This window comes from Sceloporus undulatus, chromosome 6 (genome assembly GCF_019175285.1).
Source record: "Sceloporus undulatus isolate JIND9_A2432 ecotype Alabama chromosome 6, SceUnd_v1.1, whole genome shotgun sequence".
Classification (NCBI taxonomy): Eukaryota; Metazoa; Chordata; class Lepidosauria; order Squamata; family Phrynosomatidae; genus Sceloporus; species Sceloporus undulatus.
Window position 1 is genome coordinate 168,806,479 of NC_056527.1, and position 14,527 is coordinate 168,821,005.

A 14,527-nucleotide genomic window follows, 5' to 3' on the forward strand; every position below is an offset into this window, starting at 1 on the left:
TATATATATATATATATATATATATATATATATAAAAGGCAGCTGCAAACTATGAATCCCAGGGTTTTATTGGATGGAACCACTGGAAATTAAAGAGTCTCCCAGAGAAGGTGATGGATCCTTGGGGTTAAAATGCTGGTTTCTTTGGGGTGGAAGTTAAATTTCTGGGGCGCTCTCCCTGGTCTCAAGGAGTCAGTAATGCATTTTCCCTCCAGTAACATCCCTGTCCCTGTCTCTTATCTGTTACTCCTCCTTTGCCACCACAAGGATCCAAAACACACTGCAGAAATGATCCAGATTGAGACCGCTTTAACTGCCCTGGCTCAGTGCTGGGGAATCCTAGGAACTGTAGTTTATTGTGGCAACAGAGCTCTCTAACAGAGAAGGATCAATGTCTCGGCAGACTACAGTTTCCAGATTTTCTAAGCATTGAGCTGGGGCAGTTAAAGTGGTCTCAGACTGGATTATTTCTGTATTTTGCAGCAGTGTGTTTCAATCCCTTCCTCTTCTTGCTCCTGCAGATAATTTCCAAGACCAGATGAAGCGGGAGCTGGCCTACCGAGAGGAGATGGTGCAGCAACTCCAAATCGTGCGGGGTAAGAAAAGAGGGGTACAGCATGGGACCCAGGGCTGCCGGTCAGGGCTGGTCACGCTGGGCTAGATGCACCAAGGACCACAGGACTCTGCTCCAAGAAAGCCTCCCATGCGCCTAGGCCTGGAGTCCTCTCTTTGCAAGGCTGCCTCAGTCCCTGGAGATTGCCAGGGCTGCTGGTCAGTTCTGGTAACATTGGGCTACATCAGCGGTTGTCAGCCGGTGGGTCCTGACCCCTTTTGGGGTTGAATGACCCTTTCACAGGGGTCACCTAATACCATTGGAAAACACATATTTCCAATGGTCCTAGGAACCAAGACACCACAATTTTATGGTTAGGAGTCTCCACAACATGAGGAACTGTATTAAAAGGTTGCGGCATTAGGAAGGTTGAGAACCACTGGGCTAGATGCACCAAGGACCTGGCTCCGTTTCAAGACAGATTGCCATGCACCTAGGCACAACAACCTCTCCAGGTGGGACTGGGGAAAAGGAACCATGGGTAGCCACAGCTGCTGCCAGTCAGAGTTGACAGTGTGGGGCCGGAGGTGACAAAGTATGAAGCCATTTCCCCTGTTTCTCATGCATACGGCTCTAGGCTTAGTCCTAGCAGCCTTTCCAGGGGAGGTTCCTTCCTCACCTGCCTCAATCCCTGGAGAGAGCTAAAGCTGGTGGTCAATGCTGGTAACACTGGGATAGATAGGGCCAGACTCAGTTATAGGACTGCACCCCTTTTCCAATGCAGAAGGTCCCAGGCTCTATCCCAGCAGCAGCATCCAGAGGCAAAGCTTGGAAGATAAAATCATGCCCAGAACTCTGGAAAACCATGGCTGCTGACAGTCAATACACAGCTAGATGGGTCAAAATCTGACTTGATAGAAGGGCAGCTCCTAGATTCTGTTGGAAGTGGCTCCTTGGCTCCTTTAGCTTTTGAGAAGGATGAGTGTACCTTTGGGTTGGAGAAGGGGGGGGCTGGAGACCATTTGCCCCCATTCCCAACCACCGTCTGCAAAAAAACCTAAACTCTCTTCCTCCTTTTGCAGATACGCTGTGCAATGAGCTGGACCAGGAGAGGAAGGCCCGCTACGCCATTCAACAGAAGCTAAAAGGTTGGTGGGAACTTAATGGCTTCATGGGGGAAAGTGTCTTTACTTGGAAAAGATATTTCTAAAAGCTATCCAAGGGTAGTCATGTTGGCCATGCAGCGAATCACAGTAACATCCAAAATGGACAAAGCAAGGGCATCTTTATTGGATACCAATCAAACTGCACCAAATACATGTTGCAAGGTTTCAGAGTTCCATCGGACAAAGATATTCAAAATGATACAGGAGGAGGAAAAATAATCAAGATGGTTTTAGACCCAAACCTGGTTGTTCTCAGTTCAGGTGGCATTGGAGGGATATTAATGCAGACAGGCCGGCCTCTCCACTTTCTGGCCACTTGGATACTCCAGGAAATTAAAATTTTAATGTCCATGCGCAAGACAAAAAGAGATGCTCCTCTTGAGCGCCACATGGACCATGCACTTTGAAAGGAGAGTGGAGCAAATGGAAGGTTTAGGAGTAGCAAGAGCGGGAAGGGAAGAGAGAATGCCAGGGATGATGGATTCAAGCCTTTTAGTCCAAGTCTCAAGTCAAGTGTCTATCTTCAAGTCTCAAGCTGAGTCTCAAGTCCTTGCAAGGCACTTTCAAGTCAAGTCTCAAAGAATGGGAGCCAACTTTAGCAGAAGGAAGAAGGGAAGTGGAGTGAGTTTCTCAAGAGGAACAGCAAATGCATTAAGCAATGGGCTTCAGATGGGGTTGAGGTGTGTTTGCACATCAGAGGAACCTTCTAAAGCTTTTCAAAAGCTTGAGAAGGATTTTTCCATCTCAGTCCATCGTCTAATGCATTTGCTGTTCCCTTCCAAGAAATGCATCCCACACTTTGGGGGCTTTGTCTTGCCTTCTGCTCCAAGCAAATGGCACCAGCAAGTCAGTCACTAAAAGTAATAGTAATAATAATAATAATAATAATATTTTTTTTATCTCTCTTCTCCAAACAGATCAAAGCGGCTAACAATAAAAGCATCAGTAAAATATAATAACAACTTATCATTTTATTTTTATCTCGCTTCTCCAAATAGATTGAAGCGGCTAACAATAAAAGTGTTGGTAGTACAGTCGGCCCTCGCCTTACGCAGGGATCCATTCCGGATCCCTCCGCGTAAGGCGAATTCTGCCTATGTTCAAGCCCCATTGGAAACAATGGGGCTCGTGCACGGTGGTGCGGCGGCGCGTGGGGCGCAACGGGCACACGCACCCATTCAATTGAATGGGATGCGCCGCCCCTTCCGCCCTGCGCGCGCCCCGCAGCTTGAGCACATAAGCTCAAGTCCGCGTAAAGCACACCCGCGTATGACGCGGGCGCGCAGTATATAATAACAGCTTATCATCATTGTATCCCAAACCGTCCCATCCGTAATAAAATACAATTAAAATATTAAAACAGTTATTAAAAAATAGAGCAGAGGCAATTAGAGCAGTTGTCGAACAACTGATTAAAATTAATAAGAGATTGCTGGAATGTTAATCTGGAGAGGCCTGTCGGAAGAGATATGTCTTGTGGTTGCCTTTTAAAAGCATGTCCCTTTTTTTGCCTTTTAAAAGACTTTAAAAAATATCCAAGTCCCAAATCAAGCTAATCTTTGGCAAGTCCAAGTCAAATCATTGAAGGGACTTGAGTTCAGCTTCAGTCTGAGTCAATTGACTTGAGTCTACATTGCTGGGGAAGGCTATAATGTTCCAAGAGATGCCATCCTCATTCTGGGAAGAAATGGGGCACAATGCTCAGCCTCTGTCCCTTTCTGATGCAAGCCTCCTTGGGCCAAAATGGTTGAAGGAAGGGAATGGCGGGGGGGGGGGGGGTCTGGGGATCATGTTTGGGGGCCTAGTAGGCCTCTAAGGGGACGATGCTTCCTCTTTCTCCATCATCATCATCACTGTCAGGCAGTGGCATCAATAGGGGAGTGCAGGAGGTATGGACCACACCAGGTGACGCAAGAGGTGGGGACACTATTTCATGGTGTAAGTGGTGGGGCAACCATATCCAACACATCTCTCTGTCTCTCTGCCTCTCTCTCTCTGTTTCCCTCCCCTTCCCCTTTTGGACCCTCCCTCCGCACAACAACCCTGCAGAGGCGCACGACGCACTCCACCACTTCTCCTGCAAGATGCTGACTCCACGCCACTGCACCGGGACCTGCTCCTTCAAGCCCCCTTTGCTGCCCCAGTGAACCGCCCCCGGCCCATTGCACCCCTCCAGGGTTGGGCACAAAGCCGGCGTGGCTTAAAAGTGTGTCTTTGTGTGTGTCAGACACGCAACACAACACAACACACAGACTGAGCAAAACCCACCGTGGAAGTGGACTGTCCGCCAGACATCTGAGGCCTCCTCTCCAGCCAGATCCACCTGGACTGGAAGACGAAGAGGCGAAGAGTTGTGTAAATAAGCAAAAAACGGGGTACGGATTCGGAGTGAGACCTCTTTCCCCGTGTAAATAGAGACTCAGCAGACTCAAATATCCAGCAGACTTAAAAATAACACTTCAAAAGAGCTGCTGGGTATAGGACTGACCGGAGGTGGGATGGCAGGTTGTGTAATTTTGGGTTGACCACTACAGATTTGGGCCTCGGGGCCCCTCTTCTGCCCCGCCTTGTGTCCACTTCACTCCATCCTCCCCTGGACTTTTTTCGGGGGGTCTTTGGGGGTCTTCAGAGTGGCGATGTGCAATAGATAGAAATGTACTGTGAGGTTTTTCTTTTTCCCCTTCCCCTTCTTGGTCCAGTATTTGTTGATGGTCCTTTTTTTAAACACCCGGTTATTTATTTAATGCTTTATTTATTATGTATATTTATCCCCTGCCCCTCCCCTGTAAAATGTCGATGTATAACAGCACTTTAATAGAAAGAGGCCGCTTCGTTGGACGAGGACATTGGACGTCTCAAGCGAAATAATCGATAACGAAAGGCGTTGAAATCAAAATGGAATAATTTGGGTTTGGGGGTTTCCCCCCCTGAGTTGTGGTCGTCGTTCCCGGAGAAAACTCCCATCCTTCTGTCAGGTGCCCTCCTCGTTTTTGGGGTTTCTGTTGCTTTTGTTTTCATTGGGTTCGTCTTTAATAAAAATTCAACTTTTAAACAAACTAATGAGATTAAACCATAATAATAACGACCATCGGACACATCATCGGCGATGGATTTGGTGGAAGATGATAAGGACAGGGTCTCTGAGCATTCAAAAGAGTCTTGCTTTTTGGAAAGGAAAAAAAGGTCATAAATAAAACCTGGAAGTGAAAATTAGGAATGACACAGCGCCAATAATAATAATAATAATAATAATAATAATAATAATAATAAATATAGTTTATTTATACCTCCCGCCTCTCCCATAGATCGAGGCAGGATTACAACCTTAAAAGACACTTAGTACAATTTACAGTCAATACAACAATGTAATACTAACACTGAATTTACCAAGAATTCCTATTAATGGAATGGAAATAAAATAAAATAAACCTCCTGAAGGCGTACATTATACTAAAATAATTAAACTAAACAATACAAATGAACATTAAATAGTAAAACATAGCAAGCAATTAAAAATAAGCCCATGATGCAATCTTAGTGTGAGAATACTATGCGAAACAGAACGATTGAGAGCATCTGTGGAATATTTTGTTCTTCTTTTGCTTACGGCTGGGGAGGAGAAATCAAGTCTAGAAAGAAATAATAGATGTGAAATGAAATAATTTATTATGGCACATGGCCAGCATAGAAGTAATAGGTGTAATAAAAAAGCCTGTGTGGTTTTGGCGTTGGACTAGGAGAGCAGAGTTCGAATCCCAGTTTGGCCACAGAAACCCTTCGGCAGGCCACCCTTTTTCAGAGGATGGCAATGGCAATGGCAGCCCTGCTCTGAAGGATCCTGCCAAGAAAACCCAGTGATAGGGTTGCCTTAGGGTTGACATAAGTCAGAAACAGCTTGAAGCAATAGGAGCACACAACAGACACACACAGAAATAATAGCAAAGCATAAGGGTTAGAAGAAATCCTCGCAGATCTCTTGACAACAAGGAAATCCAGGCAGCAGGTAAGTGGACGCAGGGAAACTGTTAAGAAGGTAAGACAACAAAACTCGTTTTTATAATACAGTGGGCCCTTGTTATGATCCGCTGGGGTTTGGTTCCAAGATCCCCCATCCGTGGATCACAAAATCCGGGGATGCTCAAGTCCCATTCAATATAATGACGTGGCAAAATGGTGTCCCTTATAAAAAATGGAAAATCAAGGTTTGATATTTGAAATATATACTTTTTTTGAACATTTTCAAACCGAGGATACTTGAATCCGTGTCTAAGAAATCCATGTCTAAGGAGGGCCGACTGTAATCTCTTTCCGCGGAGTGCAAACACACTGGGATATGATGCTAGCTACAATAGGTATCCTTTCCTCAAAGCACCAAATAATTTTCTTAGCATGACAAGCCAGACTTGTCACACTGAGGATGGGTTTTCCAGGTGTGTGCATGTGTGTTGGCTAAACTAGAACTAGTGCCACCTTGTGTATTTGTGGGTGCCCGTGTATGTGCCAGGAGAGGATGCCAATACGCAGGCTATGTTCCCCATCCACAGGCTTAATATGGGGACAGGACACATTTTTGAAAGAAAAATCCCAATGGTTTAAGGATCCCTGGAGCCACAGAAATACCTCTCGGAGGCCGCATGTGGCCCATAGGCTGCCCACTCCTGGTTTAATTGGACTACAACTCCAGTTATCCCCAGCCAGCATAGCGTAACCCTCTTGGAGGCAATTAGTTTGTGGGCGGCTGACCTAGATGGAAACTTCTCAAGGGCAAAACCTCCAAAGGCGGCTGAGACGGTGGGCGTTGGCAGTTATTGGGTCTGGAAAGGTCTGGCATCATCGGTCCACAAACTCAACCAGGGTCCCATTTAGGTGGATTTAATGGGCAGAAATAACCATTTGCGGGGGGGCGAATATAAATAGGGCATCCTCAGGGAACACACACAGAAGACTCACAAAATCTGGGGGAGAACAGTATTGATAATAATTAAAGACAGGGAGTTCATAATAGGGAGCCAATGTGGCAGAGTGGTTTGAGCATTGGACTATGCCTCTGCAGACCAAGGTTTGAATCCCGCTTAGCCATGAAACCCATTGGGTGACCCTTGGCAAGTCACACTCTCTCAGCCTCGGGATGGCAACGTCAACCTCCTCTGAACCCATCTTGGCAAGAAAACCCCATGATAGGTTTGCCTTAGGGTCGCCATAAGATGGAAACGGCATGAAGGCACACAGTGACAGCAATTAAGTTCATATATACTGAAGGTGAAGCATGGTTTCCCTTCTAAACACAATTGGCTTGAACCATATTGTCAACCATTGACTCAAAAACCTACTTATATATATTTAATACTTATATATATTTAATATATATAAGTACTTACGTGTGTGTGTGTGTGTGTGTGTGTGTGTGTGTATTGTAAGCTGCCCTGGGTAGGATGGAATAACAACAACAACAACAATATATTGATCCATAGGTTCAACAGTGGATTCAATAAGATATTCTGGATGTTATCTAGAACTGGGGCTGCATCCACACTGCAGAAATAACCCAGTTTGGCAATGCTTGAACTGCCATGGGACTCTGGGAATTGTAGTTTTGCTAAACATTTGGCCTCCTCCGTTGGAGAGCTCTGGTGCCATGATGAACTACAAATCCCAGGATTCCATAGCACTGAGCCATGGAAGCTAAACTGATGTCAAAATGGATTGTTTCTGCAATGCTCAAGTCCCATTAAATACAACGGCCGAGTAAGATGGTGTGCCTTATATAAGGGTGATAAGGAAAGATTCTCCCATTGGGTTTTTAGCATGATCTCTAGCCTGGTGCCCTCCGTATCAATGGGGCAGAGAGTCCATTTTGGCCCACAAAACAGGTCCATGGGCCAGTACAGCTCCTTTAAAGTTTGGACTAAAGCCCAGACAGGGTTCTGTGTTTTAATCCTGCTGGTTGGTGGCCTTGCTTTCCATTTGCCTGCCATGGAGAAGGGTTTTTAAAAGTTGCAGCATGTGCTGTCTCCCCAGAAGCCCCTGTTGTTCTGAGCGCAGCCGAAATGTCACTCCGGCAAAGCATTAACAGCGCAAGAACTATTGGAATGCGCATAATTATTGATAATTATGCAATTTGTTACTGATTGAGGTTTCTGGTATCTATTTTAATTAGCTTCCCAAATTCTAATTAAGTAAAATGAAACATTAATAGGAAAAATATGTGGTGTCATTTGCCAGGGAAACAAACAGGGATGTTTATTGGATGGTGCGCTGATTCGGTTTTGTATTGCAAGGCTGCCATCTAGTGCGCCCAGGCAAGAATGGTGTGCACATTTAATCTGTTTATTAAGGTTTCAATATGAGTCCCAGTCATCGAATCCATGTTTACTCAGAGGTCCTTCCTCCTTAGAGCAATTCTCGCAGGTGCGTTTGAGCACAGAACACCAATGTTTGTTAATGGCCAAAATCCTCCATCCGGATTGCCAAGGGTAAATCTCTGTGCCGGATTCTGCACTGATTTTGACTTGTGTTGAATGCTGGCATTGTGCAACTGGATGCAGACCCTCAAATGCACACTTATGTTCCCATTTCATGTGCATCTACAACGGTACCGCATGTGCAACTTGAATTGTCATTCCAAATTGGACCAAAATGAGCCGTTGCTTCTTTAAAGGTGGCTTGCGCTTGTGCAAGACACATCCAGACACAGTGTTTGAGATTGGGAGGGTTCAACAAAAACTACCAAAGCCTTTACTTCCAATATTATGATGTAAGAGGAGTGACATTTTCTATCAGGTCACCGACTGATGATGCGCAGGCTTGCAAACCTTTGAGACAGGCCCTTTCGTAAGGTGGAATAAATACAGAAATACAGATTATTGTGCGTTCAGCAAGTATATTATTGTGCATTTCAGTTGGCCAATAAAAGTCTCACTGATGGATTTTTGTTTGCATTGGTTGAATGGCCAACTTGCAGCTATCCTTGCATGCATTTCACAACTCTGTCCGCAGCCATTCATATGGTCATTCATATGGCCTTAGGCCCCATCTTTCCTCCAGCCTTTATTTCCCATTGACCATAGTCACAGTCAAAGGTCTTTGCTCTGTCTGGACCTTTATAAACAGATTGCATGAATAGCTATACAAATGCAAAACTTGTGGGTCTAGGGATAAAAGTGGCAACTTGCCACTCCTATCCCCAGATCCACAAGTTTTGCATTTGTATAGCTATTCATGCAATCTGGTTATAAAGGTCCATCCTTAGCAACAGGTCACTCCTTGCAGCTGAGGAAGGAGATCCAGTCTACCAAGGCTATGCTACAACTCCTTTCCCATATAGTCTCATATGTCTCTGAATCCTACCTTATCCTAAGTCAAGTCCCATATTGTCAACTCTGGCCGGAAGCTGCAGAGTTTTGGGCATAAAATCCCTTTCCTAGCCATACATAGCAACCCTTTGCTTTCTGGAGAAGTGTATCAAGGTCGCTTTCTGATTAGTCTTGCAAAATCAGACGCGACTGAATGGTGCCAAATTGGCCTGAGAAGCAAGGCAGGCTTTGCGTTTGATCAAACTGAGCATGAAGCATCAAAATAGGGCTGTGGCTCCATAGGAGAAGCCATGCTCTCTCTTTGCAAATGTCTCCAAATCCTATCTGCAGCATCTTCAGCTTTACTGTTGTTGTTGTTGCTGTTGTGTGGCTTCCGGGCATTTCGGACTATGGGGTCCCTAAAGTGATCCTAAATTTTAAAACATGTTTCGCCTGGTCTAGACAGTGATCTGTGCGATGTTTGTGCATGTATGAATGCAAAGAATATTAAGTAAGATATTAAGTAAGGATGGTTCTATTGCATTAATGATTTTAATTGTTTTATCATAGTCTGATGTATTGTATTTATCTTAAGGAAGGGGCATATGGGATTATTGTGTACAGTATATGGTTTAATGATGTAAGCTGCCTCAGTCTTATTGGAGGGGCGGCATAGAAATATTATTTATTTATTTATTTATTTATTTATTTCTGTTGCAAGGTTTGTTACTCAGAGGAGGTTGGCCGTTGTCTTTCTTAGGCTTTCAAATGGCTGAGAGAGTGTGACTTGCCCAATGTCGCCTAATGGGTTTCAATGGCAAAATACATGAACCCAGGTTTGCCAGATTCCTTGTCCGTCATTCAAACCAATGCACTATGTTAGCTCTTATCATCGTATGACTTCCATTTCCATCTGACTTGTGACAACGCCATCCTAGGGCTTTCTTGGCCATATATTATTATTATTATTATTATTATTTACTTGTATCCCGCCTTTCTCCCCATATAGGGACTCAGAGGAGGCTGAGAGAGTGTGACTTGCCCAATGTCTCCCAATGGGTTTCCAGCACTGAGTGGAATTTGAACCCTGGTCTCTTGAGGTCTTTGTCTGGCGTTCAGACTGCAAGACCACATTGGCCCATTTAGGTAAGTTCTGGCACCCCAACAAACTACACTTCCCAGGATTCCATAGCATTGAGCCGTGGCAGTTAAAGCAGTGCCAAACTGGGTTATTTCTGCAGTGCGGATGCAGCCATAGGGCACAGGAGCAGGACAGAGGAAAGAAATTGGCACGCACTCATTAAGAATTTATTTTGACATAAGTACCTGCTCAAACCCTCTTCTGCTTTGGTTGCCAAAGCTTTTAAAAGCCCAGAATTACAAATTAAAAGGAAGGAAGGAAGGAAGGAAGGAAGGAAGGAAGGAAGGAAGGAAGGAAAACCAAAGAGGAGGGGAAAAGCAACCCCAAAGCCAACTGTTATCTGGGATTAGTATTTTCACACCACTTAGCTCTCATTAAAATGCACTTTGCAGACTGTAAAGATGTGGTTTCAAATGACACAACGTATTAAGTGCTTAATATCCTAGAAATTATGAAACTGATTTAGCCGGCGCAATATGAAATAATTAGAGGGAAGGAGACATTAAAGGGGGAAGAAATGGAGGAAGAACCCTGTTTTCAAGGAAGAAGGCCTGCAAACAAAGGAGAACAGGATGAAACAAAGTGTGGCTTTCAGTGCAGATGCAGTTACTGAACTGGGTCTTTGTAGAATTCAAAGAGATAGCCATGTTAAATGACTGTGAGAATCAGTATGTAGAGAGATCTTGCAGCACCTTTGAGGCTCACCGAAAGGGAAGAAGTTGGCAGCAGGAGCTTTCATAGAACATCCAAATGCACCTGAGGAAGTAGGCTATAATCTCCGAAAGCTCTTGCTGCCAACTTCTTTCTTTCATTGAGTCTCAAAGGTGCTACAAGATCTCTCTACATCTTATTATAATTACTGCATCTAAATGCATCTGAGGAAGTAGACCTAAGTCTAGGAAAGATCACGCTGCCCATTTCTTCCTTTTGGCCTCAAAGGGGCTGCAAGATCTCAGGTCCTGGAGCTTTTCAAGGCATTGAGGGTTGACTCATTGTGTTAATCCTTTCCCCATCAACCTTTTATTGTCCCTGGAAAGGACTCAGGTGTGTTGCAATGGGAGGTCACGTTTTGCATGCCCTCTAGGCTCACCTGGAGCCTGCAAGACCCACCTTGACCCAGTCTTTGGATTGGTCAGTTTGAATTTTGGAGGAAGTGCTTTGCCAGGGCAAGGAAGCCCCTTTGTCCTCTTCATCTCTTGGCCAGAGGCAAGGCAGGCCAGGTCCAGGTTTGGCTCCCCAACATTGGAGAAGATGCTTTGGTGAGTTGCTTTTTGGATTCTGCTCTGTCTTTGGTTGTGCACCTTCAAGCCCTTTCCAACTTATGGAGACCTTAAAGTAAACCTATCTTGGGGTTTTCTTGGCAGATTTATTGCCATTGACTTCCTCTGAAGCTAAGAGAGTGAATTGCTCAGTGGGTTTCATAGTCAAGCTGGGAATTGAACCCTGGTCTCCAGAGTCATTGTCCAACACTCAGGCCACACTATTAGGCATCATCATAAAGCCCAGTAAACATGGATCTATAGGGACTGGTCGAAGCTTCAGTTTAGAGATGTTTAATACTTTTATTTTTAATACTCTGTGTTGTGTGTGTTAGCATGCAAAAATGGTTAAATAAATGCACTGCCTAACCTCTGAGTTCCAGTTTGATGATGGGAGTAGAGATACCAGACACAAGGAAGGAAGAAAGAAAGGGAAGGAAGGAAGGAAGGAAAGAAGGAAAGAAAGAAAGAAAGAAAGAAAGAAAAGATTTCCAGAGAAGTAGTTAGAAGCATGAAGCATTGCACCTTCTCTGTTCGTCCACTAGAGGGAGCAGCATCCCAAACAAATCAGGCAAAACCAGTTTTGCTTCGAATCAAAGTTTGCATTTGAACTGCAGCATTAATGCACTTTGAAACCACTTTTAACAGCCATGGCTTCATTCTACTGTTGCATTTATAATATTGTTGTGGCACCAGCACTCTTTGTCAGAGAAGACCTTGCAAAGCTACGTATCCCATGGTTGCATAGGATGGAGCTACAGCACTTAAAAGTGGTGTCAAACCACATTAATTCTACAATGTAGATGCACTTCAGGTCAGTTATGACTCACCAAGTAACAAATGATTCAGTGGGTCTACTCTAGAGTCTAGTCAGGATTTCCTCTAGGATTCAAGTCTATGATGAAGGCTGTCTGTCAAGCCTAGGCAAGAACTGATGAGGTTTCATCTTGCCTTTTCTTCATTTAAAAAATGTAAGCATCCAACCCATTATATTACACTGGAAATCAATGCCCAGTGACCATTTGAACTGTTAATTCGGTTGGAACTGGTTCAAATGACCCTGGCTCCCACTTAAATTTAATCGCTGAGGCGGTTTGGCAAAGGGGGCCATGCGCCAGACCCATTTAACCCACTGATGTTTTCTGCATCTTTTTGGATAAACCGATTCCGCACCAAGTCTGAACCAGATGCGGATCGGAATCAGTTTAAATTTGCCCTTCGGACAGCCGGAGTGGGTCCATTTTGAACCGATTTGTTTGTGAACGTGAACCACAAGTGGGTTATTTTACAGGGAAAAGATGCAATCGAGGCAAATGCAGTGAACCACGCTCCGCTGTCGAATCAATCCATTGATTCAGATCGTAAACCGATTTATTTGTAAGTGGGAATGAGGCCCTTAAGTGTCTGTAATTTGGACACCAACAACTTGTCCTTTGCTGCGGTCATCCCAGAGTTTGCAATATTTTGGACTCTGGTTTGCAAGAGTTAATCGGTCAAGGGTTGTAGCTATCACTGTATTATGCCAAAGCATTTCCCCCTCCATATTATTTTCCCTCGAACCGCTTTGTTATTTCTGCCCATCTCTTAAACAGATCTAGGAGTACAGGGTTAATGCAAGCGTTGGGTTTGTAATATTACAAATGCATCGTAAAGTTCGAGGCCAGAGAAAGGCCTGGGTTTCTTATTCCCTGGGGGAAAGGGTTAGCAGTACCCATGGGCCACCCAAACATCAGATAATAAATAAATAATCAATCAATAAATAGGAGAGCGTGCGAACTGGGCTGATCAATATTTTAATTTTGGCAACGCAAATGGCAAAAATAATAACCCGCGTGAGACTTGGAGTCTATTGCCAAAAGCCAGACCTTGAGCCAAGGACTGGACAAGTTCTTTTAAATCAATGCATGAAACCCAGCTCTCTCCTCCTCTGGACCCTGGCTTATTCCATCCCTCCTTTAACTCCTTCTCTCCTTCAGCCCTTCTTCTGCTGTCTTTTTCATCCCTTCAGTCCTCTGTTCTTAGCCATACTCTCCATCAGAGATGGTCAGTCCATGGCCACTTGGTCAGTCTGGCTCCGGCCAGAGTCGCACATCCAGGAGGTGGCACTTATTTTTACGTATGGTCATTGTGCAACCCCCTCCGATTAGTGAATTGTCAAGTTTATATTTGTGTTATTCCCGTATACACTTGACTATAAGTCAACCTCAGGTATAAGTCGAGGGCAGGTTTGGGGGCCAAAATTATGGATTTTGATAAGACCCTTTGGAGTGGCGCATGGGAAATCCTATTATTTTTAACCATTTCCCCCTCTTTGGAGCCATAGACGAAAAAGGCGGTGGCTATTCTTCCTGCTTTGTCTATATTCTGCAAGCAAAGCAGAACGCAGTGTTACGATTTCAAGCCAGAAGCACCCATTGTACCAAACTGGGAAGGTGTGATTGTGAAGGCTTTGAGCCAACCCTTAGGTCCTTGGCGTACTTTTCAACCTAGACATCGCTTGTGTGAGTTTGCCACCATCACACCACGATGCCCAGGGGTTGTGTAATAAATTATAATTATAATCATTATTATTGCAGCGGAGACCTTTGTTATTAAAAAGAAAAACCCTGACCGTCGAAGAAAAGCTGACATGGGAAACAGAGATATAAGAATATTATGCCAGTTGCCCCAAAAACACAGGCTGCTGCCCCACTGCAGAATTAATGCAGTTCAACGCTGCTTTAACTTGCATGATGATGCTTTAACTGTCATTAGCTCCATCCTAACGAATTATGGGATTTGTAGTTTGCTGGGGTCACCAGAGTCTTTCTGAGACAGGGGCTAAGTATCTCAAATCCTATTTTATAAGGGTTTTTTTTATCGAGACTAAATACATATAAATTGTATGCAGGTATACAATACATAATTCCATATACGTATTTTCTACGTTCTATTACAACTTGGCTATATCTATATCTATATCTATATATATCTATATATATATATAAATTAAACAAACTATAAATCCCAGGATTGCATAGCATGGAGCCGTAGCAGTTAAAGCGGTGTCAAACTGCATTATTGAGGAGTTGTGGTTTGGGGATGCATTTGTATCTTGGGTCACACTGATTATGTTG

At 44.2% G+C, this 14,527-nt stretch overlaps 1 long non-coding RNA gene across 1 annotated transcript; it reads left to right on the forward strand.

Moving 5' to 3' along the window:
- Positions 1 to 519: 519 nt before the first annotated feature.
- Positions 520 to 4,703, forward strand: LOC121934460. The gene is made up of 3 exons (XR_006104628.1): positions 520 to 596; positions 1,636 to 1,701; positions 3,769 to 4,703. It is a non-coding gene; the product is annotated as an uncharacterized LOC121934460 (long non-coding RNA).
- Positions 4,704 to 14,527: the final 9,824 nt, after the last annotated feature.